Source organism: Calidris pugnax, unplaced genomic scaffold, assembly GCF_001431845.1.
Source record: "Calidris pugnax isolate Ruff unplaced genomic scaffold, ASM143184v1 scaffold171, whole genome shotgun sequence".
NCBI lineage: Eukaryota > Metazoa > Chordata > Aves > Charadriiformes > Scolopacidae > Calidris > Calidris pugnax.
Window position 1 is genome coordinate 9,902,296 of NW_015091064.1, and position 7,773 is coordinate 9,910,068.

At 45.2% G+C, this 7,773-nt stretch overlaps 1 long non-coding RNA gene across 3 annotated transcripts; it reads left to right on the forward strand.

Annotated features, from left to right (window-relative positions):
• The first annotated feature begins 868 nt into the window (after positions 1 to 868).
• LOC106896642 lies at positions 869 to 7,050 on the forward strand. 3 transcript variants are annotated; one of them, XR_001413652.1, is made up of 3 exons: positions 869 to 1,062; positions 4,790 to 5,259; positions 5,342 to 7,050. It is a non-coding gene; the product is annotated as an uncharacterized LOC106896642 (long non-coding RNA). The 3 variants fall into 3 exon arrangements; XR_001413653.1 differs by having other exon boundaries at positions 4,790 to 4,990; XR_001413651.1 differs by having other exon boundaries at positions 4,790 to 7,050.
• Positions 7,051 to 7,773: the final 723 nt, after the last annotated feature.

The window sequence follows — 7,773 nt, forward strand, 5'->3', positions numbered from 1 at the left end:
GGGACACGACACACGCCACCCCGGAGTGATGTCGGGGGTGGAGGAAGGAGTTAATCACAGAATCAATCACAGAATGGTTTGGGTTGGAAGGGACCTCAAAGATCATCGAGTTCCAACCCCCCTGCCATGGGCAGGGACACCTCCCACCAGACCAGGTTGCTCAAAGCCCCATCCAGCCTGGCCTTGAGCACTTCCAGGGATGGGGCAGCCACAGCTTCTCTGGGCAACCTGTTCCAATTCCTGTTTCCAGTTCCACCCTCACAGGAAAGAATTTCTTCCTAATATCAAATCTAAATCTCCCCTCTTCCTGTCACTATTATCCCTTCCCCTCCCCTCTTCCCTTCACATTACTCCTTGTCCTCTCACTACAGCTGAATGAGTCTACAATCCTCTACAACTACCTGAAAGGAGGTTGTGGAGAGGTGGGGGTCGGTCTCTTCTCCCAAGTCACAGGCGATAGGACAAGAGGAAATGGCCTCAAGTTGTGCCAGGGGAGGTTCAGGTTGGATATTAGGAAAAATTTCTTCACCGAGAGGGTTATCCAGCATTGGAATGGGCTGCCCAGGGAAGTGGTTGGAGTCACCGACCCTGGAGGTGTTCAAAAGACGAGTAGACATGGTGCTTGGGAATATGGTTTAGTGTTGGGGACGGGGGGAGGGTTTGTTTTGCTTTGTTTTTTATGGTTGGACTAGATGATCTTAAAGGTCCCTTCCAACCCTTCCAACACAGGGCTGTTGGCGGGGACACAGGGGACGTTCACAAGTGACACAGGCTTTTTTGCACAGTTCCCCAGTCTAGAGAGCAGAGTTTTCAGCAGCACTGCCCTTCTTGTTCTCAGGCGCCGTTACAAATATGTTGTGACCCAGCAACAGCCCTGTGAGGGTTGGGAGACCGGCCTGTGGGACACAGCGCGTGATGTGATGCCTTCTCCTCTGGCACTGATCCTCGGGGAAATAACCCTTTGTCACCACTAGCAGAAGGCTGAGCAGAGCGCCTCCAACCACAAATCTCTTCGCTTTGCTGGATGGAAAATTTCTCCACCCACCTGATGAATAACCACAGGTGATGGTCTCAGAAAGCCTTTTTTTTTTTTTTTAAAGTTGCAGAGATTCTTTTAAGTTGTATTGGTCGACTGTCGGCTGAACATGAGCCAGCAGTGTGCCCGGGTGGCCAAGAAGGCCAACAGCATCCTGGCCTGTATCAGGAACAGCGTGGCGAGTAGGGCCCGAGAGGGGATTGTCCCCCTGGACTGGGCACTGGTGAGGCCTCACCTCGAGTACTGTGTCCAGTTTTGGGCCCCTTACCATAAAAAAGACATTGAGGTGCTGGAGCGGGTCCAGAGAAGGGTGACAAAGATGGTGAGGGGTCTGGAGAATAAGTCTTATGAGGAGAGGCTGAGGGAACTGGGGTTATTCAGCCTGGAGAAGAGGAGGCTGAGGGGAGACCTCATTGCTCTCTACAACTACCTGAAAGGAGGGTGTAGAGAGGTGGGGGTCGGTCTCTTCTCCCAAGTCACAGGCGACAGGACGAGAGGAAATGGCCTCAAGTTGCGCCAGGGGAGGTTCAGGCTGGATATTAGGAAAAATTTTTTCACTGAAAGGGTCATCAGGCATTGGAATGGGCTGCCCAGGGAGGTGGTTGAGGCACCATTCCTGGAGGTGTTCAAAAGACGGGTTGATGTAGTGCTGGGAGGTATGGTTTAGTGATGATGCTCCTTGTTTGTTGTGTGGGTGTCTATTTTTGTCAGTTAGGTTGACAGTTGGACAAGATGATCTTTAAGGTCCCTTCCAACCTAGAAGATTCTGTGAATATTCTGTGATTCTGTGATTTTATGTTGGCCAATCTAGAGGGACAACCTCTGAGAAAAAAAAAAAAAAAAAGCAGCAAATAGCAATGAAGGGAAGGAACGAACCCCTAATTCTGAAGTGTGTCTCAGCATGGCCCTGTCTTGCAGCTGGGACAAACTCAGTGGGACTCACCAGGGCTAGGGAGCACAACTATGAAGAAGATAGTAAGTAAAGGTTATTTAAATAGAACAGCATAAAAAGTCGTGTTCGTAGTAAACCCAGCACAGAGAAAGGGTTAGTAGGGGAATAGGTTTGTCTGTCTTGGCTTCATTTCACACCCAGTGGGGACTGCTCTCTCCCCAGTACAGATCTGAGCTCAAACCCAAACACATACCTGTGCAAGAGACAGCAATGGGAAGGCTTGTCATCCATCCTTCCACTGGATTATCAACTCTTCAGGGATGAAAGATTTATTATTCCCATGTCCCGGGCCTAATTCCAATTCATCCCAAACAGGTCTAGCTTTTGAAAGCACAAAACCGTGCCATAGCACTCTGGAAATGTCCAGACAAAATGCAGGAAGATTGCCGATAAAGTGACGTGCTGAATGGCTTTACAGGCAGAAGAAGGTTTTTGGAGGGAGGGAGGGAGGGAGAAGTGCTTAGTTGGGGGGCAATGGGGGTATGGTGGTACTTCAAATGCTGTTGTTGGGATGGGAAGCTTCCATTAAAAATTCTCTGTCTTTGTCTGCCTGTCTCATCCTGCCTATCTCTTAAAGTTCAGCACTGACTGATCTTGTGGTCTGAAACCTCAGAATGTTTCTGTTTTCAGTGTTTCTCTTCCTAGCCCTGATGCTGATTTCTTATGCAACTATGCCTATCTTCTACCCATCTGGAGCCCTAAGCAGGTAACTGAGCAGTCATGTGCAGATGTCAGAGGCAGGGGGAGCTTCCCCTGAAGTTAAAAAGATGGCAGTTATGTGATTAGTTTTACGACATTTTAATTTGATACTTGTCGTTGACTTTGTTCCCTGCCTTGATTTCTCTGTTCATAAAAGGAAGATATGCCTCTCCAGGTCTGAGCTGTTAAAAAGCACACAATCTATACCTCCGATCATAAATACATATCACTACTTTCAGCTCACCTAAATTAGTTTGCTTTTCTTTTTCCCAGGGAAACATAAGCTGAAAGATATTTCAGGACTCAGCATTGCTTAACTGACTATGAGATTACTGCTTTGCACCATTCCTTTTTATTTATTTTCTTTTTTTTTTTTTTCTCCACAATAAAGGCGATTGCTGTGGCTGGTCTGTAATGGCATTTATTTTCAAAGATAAGCATCACCACAGTAGACCTTCTTCTAATATTAGTACAGGCTTATTTAACAGCATCTCACTTACGGTATTGGTCTATGAAAATGGCACAAATTGTCATGTTGTCACCTTATATGGAAAGCCTGAAAGTGTATTGCAAGCCTGAGAAGATATTTTTCTATTTATGTGAGACATCAACTAATTGCAAATGTCGGCTGGGGAGTTGTTCTCCAGTCAGAACTCAGAAAGTCCCATAATCAGGAGCTGGAACCGTCTGTTTGTTGCAGATCAAAATCACAGAATCACAGAATCACAGAATCTTCAAGGTTGGAAGGGACCTTAAAGATCATCTTGTCCAACTGTCAACCTAACTGACAAAAATAGACACCCACACAACAAACAAGGAGCATCATCACTAAACCATACCTCCCAGCACTACATCAACCCGTCTTTTGAACACCTCCAGGGATGGTGCCTCAACCACCTCCCTGGGCAGCCCATTCCAATGCCTGATGACCCTTTCAGTGAAAAAATTTTTCCTAATATCCAGCCTGAACCTCCCCTGGCGCAACTTGAGGCCATTTCCTCTCGTCCTGTCGCCTGTGACTTGGGAGAAGAGACCGACCCCCACCTCTCTACACCCTCCTTTCAGGGAGTTGTAGAGAGCAATGAGGTCTCCCCTCAGCCTCCTCTTCTCCAGGCTGAATAACCCCATTGTCGCCCTTCTCTGGACCCGCTCCAGCACCTCAATGTCTTTTTTATGGTAGGGGGCCCAAAACTGGACACAGTTGCAGCCAACGTGCACTGACAAAGCGATGCAGTGGCTAACGCCTGACGGGCCCTACTGGAACCTGCCCACTTCTGCCCACGGGGTCCCTCAGCCGAGGCGCCGAAATGAGGAAGGTAGGCTGGGGAAAAATCCAGTCTTACTAATGTTTAAATGTTTCATCAAAACAGTTTGATTTTGACAAAACCAAATCTCAATTGGGAAAAAAAAAATATGCAAAAGCCTTTTTTTTTTTTTTTTTTGGTCCAATTTTCATGCTAAAAGCAAAGCATAAACTTCTATTTCAATGTTCTATTTTCTATTGAGCTGTGGAAAAAAAGACATTTCCTGAAAAAATAGGGAACAAAAGAATTGTTTTAATAGCGTTTCACAGAAATTATAAGATCATGATGATATTAACAGTGGACTTCAGGAATCACCCACAGAAGGTAAGAGTGGTACCTTACCCTGACGCTGAATATCTGTAGCCTTGCTCATGCTCATGCTCATGAATTTGGGGTAAATACATGGAAAACAATGGGGTTTTGCACTGGTTCAAGCGACGCAGAGCAGCTCTCCTTTCAGTAGCCAGTTCCCGAGTTGTTGCTGGTGCAGGATGTTGGGAAGCAGCCGAGATCAAAGCGCAGGTCTCCGTTTCAGACGTTGGTGGGTGATGAAACGCAGAGCGAGGAGGTGTCCCCCAGGCAGTGACTCCAGCCGTGGGGCCCTGCTCCTGGCTGCGACCCTCTTGCTCGGCTGTAATGAAGCTAATTTACATGCTGAGACCATCTCACTACCCGCAGCTTATCTACGGGCTCGAAGGGACGTTTGCACCAAATCCTGAGGTTCACCTGCTGATGTTCAGGAGATTTATTCCTAAACTATTTGTGTAATTCACAAACTTTTCCTGTTTTTTCTTCTAGATGAAGCCCTGGTGCGCTAGTGACTTTCCATGGACACATGTGAAGCTGATGAACTGTGGAGCTTTTTTAGTTTGTAGGAGGGAAACTGAGGCACGTGCTCGCTGCGCATCCGGCAAAAGCATGTCGATAACCAGTAATGAGAGAGGAGTGCTCCGTCTGTTCAGACTATTCAGCTCTTTGCACGGCTGCCCACGTGGCCAGGTAGTTGCCATTAAATAAGATGATTAATTCCTCGACAAGTTGCTATCTGGCCTAGCAGTCCAGCATTTCCTTTTGGCATCTGTGGCTGCTTTGAGGAATGCAGCTTTATAGATTTTTACTAATTATCTAATAGCTTTTCAATCTCTTGTTTCAGTACGTGGAACTGGTGTTAATTAATTGCAGATCTTCAGCATACCATTCTTAACTGATTCCCCTAGTAAATATGTTTAACACTTGCCTTGGTTTCCTGTACATGATTCATTCGGTTGGTAAGTGATCCATCTTTGTTTGCTGTCAAAGTCTTTGAGTTGGAAGAGGACTTTAATCATGTTACTTGGCTTTTCTGAATAGGGAGAAGAAATGGAGTCAAATAAGCACGCAATGGCAATGCAGTTAAAAAAGAACCATGGCCTGGGTTTCTTCCACCAATAAAAAGTTGTGCAAGCTTCAATTTCCCTTTCATTTTCATGAAGAACATGCTGGAGACATCTATTCAGCCAAAGAAGTGAAATTAAAACAAAGAAACGAAAACATCTTGAAAGGGGGGAAGAAGGCACTTTCCCAGCTTATGCGTTAATTAAGACCAGCCAAAGCCAACGGCTTCAAAAGGAAGGAGGAAGCCAGCAGTAAGCACGGCTGCAACTGCTTTTAATGGGCTCTAGCAATGGCATGCATGCCAGACAAAGCCATAGCAGGCTTTAATGCAACAGTGCCAGTTCAAAGGCTATGGCCCAACAGTTGGCAAAACTGAAGTTACTGAATAGTAAAATTGTTTCACGAGCAGATTTGTCAGCAGCAGTAGGGGACAAAGGAACTTGTTCAGCAGAACACGATCATCTTGAGAACTATAAACACTGCTGGTTTAAAGATAAAATCAAAGGCCTTGAGAGCAAAGCAGAAGTAGACATAAATATATGCATAGTTGGCTTTCCTGAAGGCGAAGAGGTTTGCATCCCTCTCAAACAATTCAGAAAGAAGCTGTTAACTGCCCCAGGTTGCTCTTGCACCCTTAGCTCCTGCTGTTCTCCTGGATGAAAGCCTGCCCAGAGATGCAAGAACATACAGCAACACTGGTAGGTTTTCTGCGCATCCCATCAGCAGTGGACATCTGGGAATCTGGCAGGAGAATTTATACCCTTCCCCTCCACAAAAAAGCTGAGTGCAACCTGCAACATCCTATTATAAATATTTCATACAATAGAAAAAAAAAAAAAAGGAGTTGTCTAACAGCAGAAGACTGAGCTGTTATTATGTTTTTGACATGCATATTTCTTCTCAGTGCTGTTCAACCTGTGTTTCTGATCCAACTGACTGGGAAAACAGCTGGTAATTTTCTATTTCTTTTGACCAACATTCCAAGTTCTCACTTTAAAGGCTTCCTGGGTCCCTTCATCAGAGATCAGCAGCACACGTGCATCTTTTCAAGACAATGATAACTACAAGGGAGTCACCTAAAATCAAAATAAGTGTCTGTCTTTGCTTTATTCCAAACTGGCACACGACACCAGTGTAAATTAGTGATGACACACAGTTTATTGCTATCAAAAACAGCATTCAGAGAGATGGAGCTGAGACACTGGAGGGAAGCGATCATTACCCTCAGGGAGGCTTTAGTGTCAAAGCTGTATGAATATGTATCCACTGATAAAAGCCCGGCTCACGCTGCAGTGTTCAGACAATATCACATTCTCATGCGATCCTGCTATCAAAGGCCACAAAGTTTTTCCCTGGATGTGCTCACGCAGCCTCTGTGTCTGAATGAGATCTTCCACTTTGATCCGGAGAGACATGACAGTCTGAAAAATGTACCACATCTACCACATCCTTCATGGTTTCTTCTCATGTTTAGTCATCCTCCACGTGAAAAAAACTCTACATCTTGTTGCTAACTTAATGTCACCTAGTTTCAGTTTCCCACCACTGATTTCTGTGGCTTTCTCCGACAGAGATATCCCTCTCGTAGCTGCTGTATTCTTCCTGAGAAAGCACTCCTGTATTACAAGTACTTTACCTCTCAAACCCACTTTAAATATTAAATCTCTTTTTAGTTCTCACCAAAAGGCATTTCCACCAGGTCTCATGCTATTTTTGGAGGCCCTTATTTTGCATACCCCCTTGACATCCTTTTTCCGCGTCATCATATGGAAAGGTAATACTCAGCCTCGTGAACCTATTCATTTATTCCTTGTTTGATCATTGTGGGATCATTTTAGCTCTCTTTTCCACACCAACACGTTAGGGGCTCCAGTGGAGCTGCCTACTCATGTTTTTCCTGCTTCCTAGACAGTTTACTAATTTCAGTTAAAAAAATCTTATTGGCTCACTAGAGTAAATGACATCTACAAAGTAGCAGGACTTGTTGGTTGCCAGCAAGTGACTTGCCTACTTCCCTAGATTTGATTCCTTCCTCCGCAGAGGAGAAATAATGTTTCTTCAGCACTTGGTCCATCTCGTCAGCTCAGACTAATCTCATCACAACACTGGGAAGAAAAAGAAGATGTTTAATCCTTTTGTGATTAACAGGGAATCTGGAGCACTTACGGGTGGATCTTTTGAGGATGCTGAAGGGATTTATGGTTGCTGCATAGACTGGTAGCGTTGGTCAGTATGGCAACATTAGCAGACAAAACCCTGATGCATTCGTGTTGCTTTCAGACAGTCTGTCCCATCGTATCCGTACCGCAGGTGTGCTCAGGGAGTTGAAATTTCCTTCTGCACTGTTCGCAGTATCACTTTCTGTAATGAAGGATTATTATAAATGAATTTGTTTTCTTATATTCCCA